The sequence below is a fragment of the Microcaecilia unicolor genome, chromosome 14 (assembly GCF_901765095.1).
Source record: "Microcaecilia unicolor chromosome 14, aMicUni1.1, whole genome shotgun sequence".
In the NCBI taxonomy this organism is placed as follows: domain Eukaryota; kingdom Metazoa; phylum Chordata; class Amphibia; order Gymnophiona; family Siphonopidae; genus Microcaecilia; species Microcaecilia unicolor.
The window spans coordinates 6,620,864-6,631,833 of NC_044044.1; the positions used below are offsets into that span (position 1 = coordinate 6,620,864).

Below are 10,970 nucleotides of genomic sequence, written 5' to 3' on the forward strand. Positions count from 1 at the left end.
TTGGTGTGTGGGGGGAGAGAGAGACAGACTGAATCTTTCTTTTAAAACTTAAGAGAAAAAATGTGGCTTTTTTACTGCCTGGTAATATTTCTCTTCTTTTTCAATTCCTGGCCCTGGGCCCATAACCCTTTTGTTGGATTATTTGTAGTAAATAATTAGCAGATTTTATACACACAGCTTCAGCTTTAGAAATGTTAATTTCTTTTCTTCATCTCTCTCATACACCCCTGAATAATTCACTGCTGAGTCACTTTAAAGTTGAAGTAACAAAACATCTGTTTACTCACAGTTTGTAGTTAGATTATATTCAGACAGGCTTATATATACATAATACTATACATTTGGATTATCAGCTCTTTCCATGTGCTTAGATGGTAATGGATGCTCACACCATAGATCCTCAGGTGGAGAGATCATGAGCTCCATGTGCTGTGCTGTTTCTAACCCCCACAGGAAGTTGCATAGCTGTGACCTCTCTAGGAAATTCACATCAGAGGTCACAGAGTAATCACAGAGAGAGAAAAAAAAACATTGCTGACAGACAATGCATGTAAAACACAATACATTATTCCAACAGTATCAATGCTTCTATTGCATCCAAAGGAAATATTGAGGAGAATTTAGATTTAACTGTTACACCCTCTGCTACTGTTGCAGCTACTAGTTGGTATTTGTCATTTTTGATGTTCCTTTTTGTGTCTGCTTGTGTGCATATGTGTGACCAGTAGGCGTGTTTGTATGTTATATCTAACTAGTCATGGAGGTTTGCGTGACTTTCATAATTCTATCTCTTTGCTTGTGTCTGGGTAGATGTGGAGACTGTCCCGCTGTCTGGTGAGCATGCCAAAAGAACGCATTCCTGTTACTTCACTGTAGAAGAAAATGACCTGATTATGACACGTGCCAGAGGAGTTTGTGCGTTTGAACCCCCAGTCCAATTCCTGGGCACGGAGCACTGTTGGCACCAAAAATAAAGTGTGGGCGCAAATGGAAGTAAGCATGCTGGGAAGGGCACAACGCACTGTGGAACAGGTGAAACACTGTTGGCACGATATGCACAGTAGGGAGAAAAGCAAAGTGGCAAAGATCAGTGACAGGTGGTGGTTCGCCAATCAATATCCAGCTGACACCTGCTGAAGAGCTGGTGAACACCACTCTACTCCCTGAGGCTGTGTTCGGGGTGCCAGGGTGGTATGATACCCACATCAGGCTCAGCACTTGTAAGTGGATGTGTTTCTGTACTGATGTGGGGTTTTGACAGTCACGTCTGTGGTCGTGACCACCCTCAGACTTACCCTATTTCTGGGAATCGGTGTCTATGCTGGTTTGTCTACTTCTGAGTTGGCTCTGTTTGTCTCTGGGTGCTGGCCACTCCCAGCATGGCGCTGATTGCCTCAGTATACTGTACCTGTGTGGGTTTAACCTCTGTGCTTCAGTATACTGTTTCTGAGTTAGCTCTCTATCTCTGTGGGCTGGCTGCTCTAATGGCTTCACTACTCTACACTTGTGTGTATTGGACCTCTGTACTTCAGTGGGCTGTTCCTGAGGTAGCTCTGTCTCAAGCTGGGTGGGCTGGCTGCTTCCAGCCTGACACTAATTACCTCACTAGACTACACCTGTGTGGGTTGGGTCTCTCTGGGCTTCTGTATGCTCCTTGCCTGTGGCCTGAAGGGGTGACCTCATCTGTCGGGGCCTTAAGGAACTGGTGGTCTTGTCTGCATTGCCAATGCCTAAGCAGTGCCTTAGGTCCCAAGGTTAGTGTGCTGTTTGCACAGTTAGCTTTCCTTGTCTTTTCTTGTGGGCTTCCAGCTCTTCTGCTTTGCTAGTTACTATCACCTGTGGGCCTTGCCTTCTGGCTCAGGGTATTATTGCTCGTAGGCTTTCTGCCTAGTCTATTACTTACCTGTGGGTTTCTTGCTTTCCTGCTCTGGGTATTATTGCTCTGTGGGCTTTCAGCTCTTCTGTGTCTATTGTTCTGTGGGCTTCCAGCTCTTCTGTTCCCATTGCTCTGAGGGCCTCCAGTCTATCTGTGTATATCCCTCTTATCTGTGGGCTTCCAGCTCTTCTGGCTGTATTACTGTGGCCTGGGGGTTTCCAGCCTTTCTGGGTGTATCTCTCTGACCTGTAGGCTTTCAGCCTTTCTGTGTATATTATCCTCTGTAGGCTTTCAGCCTTTCTGTTATCCCTGTGCAGTGGCTCTGCTCCCTGTCTGAGGTTGGTTAGTGGCTGATGCTGCAGGCCATTTCTCTCCTTTCTATCTGTTAGCTACTGTAGCTCCAGTCTAACCCTTCCTCTGGCAAGCGTATCTGACATTCCCATTCCCTTGAGCTTAGCTTGTATCCTGCTTCTCCAGCCTGAACCCTGCTGTAGGACGTTGTTCCTGGATTCTTTGTTGCTTGCCGCTCCAGCCCAGCCACTCCAGCCCATCTTAGGGTTGCCTGTCTCCTGTTGGGTGGTTTTGCCTGCTGCTGCCACCTCCGTGACAGCAGCCCAAGGGCTCACATTTCCCCAAGGGACCTGACACATAGTTGAGTGCAGTTTTCTTCCATGTCCAGAGGTGGTGCCCTCCTAGCCCAGGTGGAGCAACTCAGTGCCCAGCTGAAGGCAGAGCAGCAGAAGGTTGTAACCTTAGAAAGCCAACTAAGGACCATGTCCATCGTACAGAGGTCACTGAGGGAGCTCAGTTACAGGTGATGGGGTACAGAGGGTACCACCACATTAGAGGTTTGGGGGGGGGGTCTATTCTTTGATCTAAGGGGTGATGGAGAAGAAAATGACTGCTGCTATGGATTATGATCAGTGATCCATTTGATGTTGAATAGCATATTGTGATTCTCAGTTCCAGGAGAAAATCGAAGACCTGGAGAAGGAGTGTGACCTGAAAGAAAGCAATGAGCTGCTGATGAAGAGGTGAGTGGCCTGCCTGACATTTCAGGGAACAAGTCACCCTAGAAGTTCACATACATCACACTTTCCTCCTTGCATTCTCCAGACTTGGTGTTTTTGGTGACTCTCTTTCCTGCAACCCCTGTTACTCTTGGTGTTTTGGGGATCCTCCTTTTTCTGCAACCCCTGTTACTCTTGGTGTTTTGGAGATCCTCCTTTTTCTTCTATGTGACCCTTGGATGCCTCAATGTTTGTTTACTACATTTGTATCCCACATTTTCCCACCTACTTGCAGGCTCAATGTGGCTTACATAAAATGGTGGTTACCAGTTCTGGAAAAAAGAAATACATAAGTTAGAGTAGACAGAATGGAGTAGGTATTCAGGAAGGAAAGTTCATCTTATAATAAAAATTGGGATAACTTAGCTTAAACCATCATGAACATAACTTCAAAATTAGTCTGAGCAATAGAAAATAAAGAATTAGATATTGTGAAAGTCCAGTGTACATCTTGTTCATTGACAATTAGGGTGCGTTGTTATGGTAAGCTTTCTTGAATAAATTGGTCTTCAATAGTTTACGGAAATTGTCATGGGTGGTTTTTATGGCTTTTGGTAGTTCATTCCAGATTTGCGTGCCTATGTAGGAGAAACTAGATTCATATGCTAGTTTATATTTTAGTCCTTTACAGTTGGGATAGTGTAGATTCAGGAACATATGAGATGAGCTAGTAGGGAGGTGTAGGAGACGAGGCACCTCAAGAACAATGTCTCTGAAGCCAGCATGTTTGAGGTTCGGCAGATAACCCACCTGGCCAGTGGTTTGTTTACCTGAACTGAGAGCATAAGACTGAATCCTCACGTACCTGGATAAATTTTAGCTTAAATAGGGGGCTTTTTGCAGCAGAGCCCTGGGGCTCATTCTGTGGATGGACGCATCGTGCAGAAAAGACCTTGTTCCTGGTCTGGACGCTTCAGGCTTTCGCTGCAATGGGCCTCCCAGCTGATATCTTTTACTTTTCTATAGCCTTCCTTTAGTAATGTACTCTGTTAGTGTGTGTGTTAATCATTGTGATGCAGTAACAATAATGACTTATACACTCTAAAGTGCAAATCAAGAGTTTCATTTACCCAATACGAATCTAAAAATCTGTAGTAGTTTATTCTGTGAGCAGTCTCAAGAGTAATGTTAACATGTTTCATTCATAGGTCCTTGTAAGATTCAGCAGGATCCTCCTTCTTATGGTACCTTTTGGGTATTGTCATTACCCTGGTGGACGACTACATCTTACCACTGATTTGGCAATGGAAGAATCAGAGTTAAATCCGAAAACAAGACAATTGCACATGCATGGTTTATCGAGCATGCTCTGTGGTAACTATGGTTTTCACAGGAAGATATACGTTACATAGATGACTTGCAAGCTAAGTTTTGCTCAAACCAGAGACGGACAATACAACAGTGCTGTCCTAAAATTGCAAGTATTCTGGATATTTATACTAATGTATCATTAGCAAATTATATGCTGCTTTGTGTAATGCTACACCTATCAAGAACCGTACTTGGTGGGTTGATTGTTACTATATTTAAATCCAGTGGTACACACTAACAACTTAGTCTGTGTACCTTCTACCTGTATAAATACTGCTATAAATCATTAGAAGAATGTTATTCATTTCAATATTACTTTTCCTCAAATGTAGATTTGAACGAGCTTGGTATGACACAGAATCAATAGCATTTATTACTCCTGCATTTGCACCAAAAGCTCCCAATGAGACTTTAGCTTATAAAGCTAAGTGTATTGGAACTGATATTCAGCTTATTTCTTTGCAAGCTCAGTGGATGCCAACAGTGTTTGAACCACAACAGATGACTTTACAATACGGTAAGCATTTTTTTCTAAACCTTTTCAATTCTACTCAAATAGCCCAATTACAAGTAGATGTCAATATAACATTTTTTATGAATTGGACTACATGCACGTTGCTGCGTTTATTTGCCCTCGTACAAAGGAATACGTTTCAGGATGATTTAATGACTAATATCTGAATATTTGTGGAGGCGAATCTTTCACCGGTGGATTCCTTCCGCAAACTGGATTTTAATAATTCCAGATACTGTAATATGTACTGACCTCTTTTGTTCTGGGGCAAATTGTGCATTTTAATGTAACCAAGCAACATGTCTTGTGTAAATTTATAACTTTGCCCATTAACACATTTTTCTGGGAATTATATTGGGACAGAATATTATAATTTAGAATTTTGCCAACATACCATTAATGGGGCTATTTGCAGACAGCATTCTCCTTTATATGAGCTGTGTTTGTTACAGCATTCTATTAATGTTTGTCCTTGAACTATACTCCCTGCTAATTTTAGTATGTTGAGATTAATGCTCAATACATTTTGTTTAGCTTCTTATGTCAATGTAACCCATTTATATAATCTATCTTATCCTTTCTGGTTTTTACCAACATCACTCATTTTATGGTGGCATGGACAATTATCTTTGTACCGGATATAGAGCAACAATTGACTTTATATTGGTATCCACAAATATAGCCCACATTTCATTAAAGTTTACAGCCTTTGAGAGATGCTATACAAAAAACTGAACTTCTACAACATTTGCAGAAGCGCAATAAAACTTTGATTCAACACCAGATTGATACAACTCTCACTGGAGATACACTTGTGGACATTTCTTCACGCTTGCAAAAAGCTACCGCCCATAATTGGTGGGACATTTTCTCTGGACATTCACCTTAAGTTATGTCCAATAAAAAAGGTATCTTATTTTCTCTTCCATGTTTTGTTTTTCTATTGATAAACTTAAGAGTGGACTAACACGGCTACCACACTCCTCTACCTTCAGCTACCAAAGCATTAAATTTGCTATTTCATCCTATCTTAATCCTACTTTGCATAATCATTATTTTGACTATATGGAATTCTTACTCATTATATGCAAAAAAATCTGTTCTATTATACCATTATTGTATAAGCAAAGAACCGAATGTGATGGAAAATAAGATTTTCAGTCTTTAATCGATAATACATTTTTTAAATCCCCTGTCTTTGACCCAAAAGTGACTCTCCTGGTATATCAAGAACAATATAGGTCTCTGAAGCCAGCTTGTGCAGGAGAGAGGCAGAGTATGTTTGAGGTTGGGCAGATAACCCACCTGGCCAGTGGTTTGTTTACCTGAACTGAGAGCATATGACTGAATCCTCACGTACCTGGATAAGTTTTAGCTTAATAAAAAGGGGGCTTTTTGCAGCAGAGCCTTGGGGCTCATTCTGTGGATGGACGCATCGTGCAGAAAAGACTTGTTCTTGGTCTGGACGCTTCAGGCTTTCGCTGCAACGGGCCTCCCAGCTGATATCTTTTACTTTTCTATAGCCTTCCTTTAGTAATGTACTCGATTAGTGTGTGTGTTAATCATTGTGATGCAGTAACAATTGTGACTTATACACTCTCCAATTAAAAGTGCAAATAAGTTTCATTTACCCAATGCGAATCTAAAAATTTGTAGTAACTTATTCTGTGAGCAGTCTGTGGTGATCAAGTGAGCAGGCTGCAAATACTGAAGTAATATACCTGGCAAGATCCCCCACCAAAATACTAAACATTCTGTACTGCTAATCCCAGAAATAGTGGATACTCCCCAAGTCTATTAATGGTCTATGGACTTTTTCTTTAGGAAGCAGTCCAAACCTTTTTAAAACTCCGCTAAGCTAACCGCCTTTACCAAATTCTCTGGCAAATTCCAGAGTTTACACATTGTCCTTTCAGCCCTTTCTAGGATTTAAAGCTGATCCTAGACTTGGAGCTTTTCCTTGAGGTAAGAAGGAGGAGTCAACAGTGGGAGGTGCTCTCTGTGTGCCTTCTAGACGGTTTGCCATTAGCTCCGAAGGTAACTCTGTTCTGCTGCTGACTGACACAACCTAACTGTTCTTCAACCTGTCTTTCTTCTGTGCATTTCTCTGCAGTCAAAAATCCTGGATGCCCTGGGACAGTCGGGTCTCCCCAGTAATGAAGAGGAGAGGGAGGAGGAGGAGGCTGCCTGGACAGAGAACCCCATGAAGAAGCTTCGTGAGCTGGAGGTGGCTCATGCAGAGACAATCCTGGAGCTGAAGAAGACCAGGGATATGTTGATTCTGCAAAATATCAATCAAGATTAGCCAGTGGTATACCAAGGCTGCTTTTTTAATCAGTTTTATTTCTACATTCTTTTTGAAAAGTTTATTGAAGTTCAACCAATAAAATTACAAATGCAATATTTTTCTTATCTTCTAATGATTCTGATTTGTCTTTCTGTTAGGACTCCATTCTCCCTCCATTATTCTCACACTGCCTCTGGCTGTGCCAGCTAGGCTTCACTTCCTCTTTCCTTATCTTACTACACACTAGATTTTTATTTCTCCTGAGCTGTTAACAGCTGTTTTATGATCTAAGATTTTGCCTGTTGTCTCAATTGCTTTGCTTTCTCCTGGTTTACAATTTTGCTGTGTGTTGGTACAGGTTATAGCACTACTGTTGTACCCCCCTCCCCTAATTACTGACTATTTCTTTGGTTTCAACTCCTGGGCTGGTGCATACCTTGGTGAAAGCACCCTGTGGGTGTGGGAACTGGTATTCAGTCCGCCAGCTTTTAACCTCTTACTCTCACCTTATCACTCAAGTGTTCGGATATATTCCCAGGGCGGGGACTGATGCTAGCATATCTCTGTGCTTAACCCCCCAGGGATTTCTTTTCTCCTATCACCCTCCTTTTTTTGAACACAAGCCTGTCTGCTATCCCCTGTACCAACCTGTATGACAATTTCACTCTGCTTTATACATTTTCTGGTTCAATTTGCTTCACTATGTACGAGTGTCCTGGCCTTTCTATTATAACATTGTTTTAGCAGATTTTTTGGGTGTCACTGGAAAAACGTGTCAGTTACAGTTTTAAACAGTCAATTCACGTCTTTTTTTCTTTTAACAAACCCTTGCCTTTAGGTTCTGTATAGATCATTTATCACCACTTTTTAACCTTCCTTTTCTATTTTCACACCTAAACTGCCCACCTCCTATCGGAGGGGGGTACTCATTTTTTCCCTGTATTCACGAGTGGAGGTCTGATGCGGAGTTTCCCTTACTCTAACCCACTGTGATTTACAGGTACCTGCCTATATCTCAAGTCTTCGTCCTCCATAAGTCGAAGCATTCATTACACGCCCTCCTGCCCCTCTATACTGACTTGTGGTTATTTTCCTGTCACGGTATCTCCGTGACTTTTTCAAGCGACACCTAAAACATACTCTAACTTTTTGGCCACAGTGCTGGACTACACTGCTTTCCTTAAATTACTAACTTTGGTCTACTGACTGTTTTCCTTCCATTTTTCCCATTCTCCCCACTTGAATTGGCATGTATTCTGGTGAACGTACCCCTCGGGGACTGGAACTCAATCCCTGTAACATTTCTATGTATTATACTTGTATCCTGCACTTTCCCACTAAAAGCAGGCTCAATATGGCTTACATAGTAATAGGTAACACAAATTTTGTTAAAGTATGAAATTAAGGATCACATAGGATGGATGGGTAGTAATATGGATAGGTAGGTAGATAGTCTGGGTCAATGTCATTTTCTCTTCAGTATAGGTAAGGTAGATGGGTTCTTAGAGCTTTTCTAAATGGTAGGTGGTCATGGCTTGCTCGGATAGGTCTAGGGAGAGCGTTCCACAGACGGCTGCCCAGGAAGTTTGGATCCATAAGTTTTGTACTTGAGACCTTTACAGCTATTAATGCAGTGTGTGTGATTCCAATGGCACCTGGTAAATAGTCATTTCATGTCTCTCCCTGTACTACTGATACACTCCACTTTATAACTCTCTTTATATCACCACCTGTTGGGAATGCGGGGAAACTCTCTCGCCCTGCATTTTATCTCCTACCTACCACTGTCTTCTGTTTGAAACTTCCATGTCTTTGGGTTCAAGTGTGTTTTCATGGATTGGTCTTTACATCCAGAAATTCATACTTTTTTTCCAGCTATAATTCTAAATTTCCTCTTCATTAAAGGGGCAGCATTTCCTATACATAGGTGACTCTCCCCTTACCAGTCAGTGCCAATTACTGATTGCTGTTACACTTTTTTTTTTTCTCCTTCCTCATGCTGGCTCTGCTTTTGTGAGCCAAGCTGTTTGATTAATCCCTATCCTGTTAAGCCTTGCTACATATGGCAGAATGTTTCCTGCTTTTCATCTCCATAATCTTCATAAGATTGTACTTTTTTTTTTTGCTGTACCAGCCAACGCCCTTTCTCTTCTGCTGCTCATATGGCAGAGGTTTGATTTGGAGTGGCAGTATGTCTTTCTGCTTAAAATAACTTTTCCAAGTATTAAATTAATTCTCGGTTGTGGGGTTTTTAAGTGCTTGATTATGACTGTTTTTGCCTGGCCGCAGATGCTGGCTTCTCTGCCACAGAGACTGAGTTCTTAGTGTTCTTTCTGCTTTAACTTGCCTACAGTTCCAACCAAGCTGTAAAAGCCATTTTTTGTATTTACATCATTTCTAGAAGCAGTTTTTTCTCTCTTGCCAATTTAACCTTGTATGGTATTTCCTTCCTTACTTTCACTGGCTTCATTCCAGGATTCTTAGACCTGTATTTTCTCCAACTGGGAATTAATTTTGTTTAACTCATTGCTTTTAAACTGTTCTTCTGTACTTTTACAGTGCTGCTTGAATAAATAGCTCGGGCATCTTCTAGTTTTAATTTTGAGTTTGTTCCGCACTCTGTATGCCAGCCAACGCCCTCATTTTCTGGCTGTCTCCGTTCTTCTATTTAGTGCCTTTTGTATATCACTACAGACCCTTTTTACGGATGTCTCTGCATTTCACCGTAGGCATTACAACTTCTTTTTTTGCCTGTATATAAAACTGACCTCATAGTAACTCTCCTTCGTTTTCACTTCCTTTCTGGCTTTCTATATGTTTTGGGTGGTTTCCAATTCACTTGCTGCCTGCTATGCTAGGCACTTTTATTTTTAGATATAGAAATTTCCTATTACACGAGGTATAAGTCCTGCCTCCTGTCAGAGGTATTTCGGTCCTCAGTTTTCAACTTGCTTTCCTAAGTGGGTGCCTGGCCACTAGAGCTTACTGGTGCCCAACCTTGTAATACTTTGCTCCTTGCTTACTTTCCCTTTTTCATAAGAGCCCCTCTCATGTATGGCATACCTATTTTTTTTGCTGTTATCTTTCTGACTGCATGTCTTTTGAGTACCTAATCTCCTTTCGCATCATACTTAGATCTATCAAGTGTTTCCTGCAACTCTTGCTGCTGGAGAGAAAACAATTGTTTGGGTTCTGTGTACAAATGACTGCTGTACTCGGTGCACTTTTTCTACTGAAAAAGGTGCCAGTACTTAAATGCTAGGCCACCCTTCAGGGGTAGGGTGATCCACTGAGGGACCCTCCCCACAACAGCCAGACCCCCTGCAACCAGTCACAGAACCTATGACCAGGCAGAATTGGTGTGTAGGCTGAGCGTTTTCATTAAAACTTGGGGTCCATGGGTCAATTTTAGCAGCCAATGGAAGAGGTGCTGGTACTCAGTACCCCCAAGCACCACCTGAAAAAAGTCCTGCACAGGACAGAGCGAGACACCCACACACAGCGAGTCCAGGCTCCCTGAGAGACTGTCAGGACAGAAAAACATACACAGTGAGGCCAGGCTCCCTGAGAGACAGACACACAGGACAGAGTCGCAAACAGTGAGGTCTGGTTCTCAGAGACGGGACCAGTGGGTTATTTCTAGCAAAAAAGGTGCCGGTACTCAAATGCTAGGCCATCCTTCAGGGGTAGGGGTTATCACTGAGGGACCCTCCCCACAATAGCCAGGCCCCCTGCAACCAGTCACAGAACCTATGACAAGGCAGAATTGGTGTGTAGCCTGAGTTTTCATTAAAACTTGGGGTCCATGGGTCAATTTTAGCAGACAATGGAAAAGGTGCCGGTACTCAATACCCTCTCAAAAAAAAAAAGCCCTGGCTGTACTGTTACTGCTATTTGATGCCTTGCTCCGTT

The 10,970-nt window shown here is 42.2% G+C and overlaps 1 long non-coding RNA gene across 1 annotated transcript; it reads left to right on the forward strand.

Moving 5' to 3' along the window:
* Window positions 1–585: 585 nt before the first annotated feature.
* Window positions 586–7,216, forward strand: LOC115457574. Its single transcript, XR_003939977.1, has 4 exons — window positions 586–667; window positions 811–993; window positions 2,840–2,910; window positions 6,885–7,216. It is a non-coding gene; the product is annotated as an uncharacterized LOC115457574 (long non-coding RNA).
* The last annotated feature ends 3,754 nt before the right edge of the window (window positions 7,217–10,970 follow it).